This window comes from Amphiura filiformis, chromosome 8, assembly GCF_039555335.1.
Source record: "Amphiura filiformis chromosome 8, Afil_fr2py, whole genome shotgun sequence".
NCBI classification, from domain to species: domain Eukaryota; kingdom Metazoa; phylum Echinodermata; class Ophiuroidea; order Amphilepidida; family Amphiuridae; genus Amphiura; species Amphiura filiformis.
In genome coordinates, this window is record NC_092635.1 from 7,664,038 (window position 1) to 7,665,313 (window position 1,276).

Genomic DNA, 1,276 nt, shown 5'->3' on the forward strand with positions numbered 1-1,276 from the left:
GAATTTGTTATCATTTCAGGTCATGTCATGACCCATGACCTTGGCCGATAAACTTTTGCTGGTTCATACTGTCAGGCCGCGGCGTGCCACGAGCCGCGCTTAGCGGCGTATATTTAAAAAAATAAAATAAGGGAGCACACCACTAAGTAATCGCCCCATTGAAATACTTGCCAGTTCTGAGTTTTCTTTGCTCGTTTTGAGTCCTCGGGCGCCTTTTGAGATATTTTATGACAACCAGTCGATTACAAATCGATGAAAGTTTAAACAGTTAGCCCCGCCATGCTTCATAGCAGTTCTGGGGTGAACCATTAAACCTGACTGGTTATCAAATTAATCAGTGACAAGGTTACCTCTGAATTTACCAGACGCTAATTGATGTTTTAATGTTAATGCATAAATTAGCAGCTGTCAAATTCAGAGCTAAACCTTGTTACTGATTAATTTGATAACCAGGCAGGTTTGGTTCGCCCTGCTCTGGCTGGCTTCCTCTTTATGTTTTGGCAGCCTTCCACATCGTTTTCCCGGTACGAGCCCGTAAACAGCGCTCTCACTATTTTTTCTTTATGCTCTATAGACTTCAAACCAGTTTCTACCCACTTTTTCATTTGCGGACCTATTTTCTCGATAGGCCCCTAATTATAAAAATGTGACTTTGGCGACTCAGATTCATGCATAGGCCTAGGCTTTACACTTTCATATTTAAGTTATAATTCGCTACTCTCTTGATTTAATCTAAAGAGCAGCCCAAAATACCTTTTTTTGGGGGGTGGGGGGTACACAAATGAGCTAAAAATGGCACATTGATTCATAGAATTTTAGACCAAAAATAGGGGGGGGGTAATAATATACAAATATATACTGCCATGAGAGGTTCTGGTTAAAACTATGGGCCGAGGTGAGATCAATAATACTATTTTCCTGAGGGCGCAGCCCAAGGAAAAATAGTATTAATTGATCTCAACGAGGGACCATAGTTTTAACCAGAACTTCGAATAAAGGCAGTATATATTTGTTTTATATACTTCATTAATATGTTCTTTGTTCATTGATTTGTTAAAAGAAAATTATTTGACGTTTTGACTCTCCGCTTCTATCCTGAGTGAACAGCACGGCTAATTTAAGCACAACCTACCCTTCAAAAAAATCGAATAGCCTAAAATCGGGCTAACCAATTACAGCAGCGTGAAATGACGCTATGGCAGTTTCAGCGTATGCGTGAACTGTTCCGTCAAGATCGAATACGCAAGCACGCCTGGAAGGCATGGTCAAAAGTATT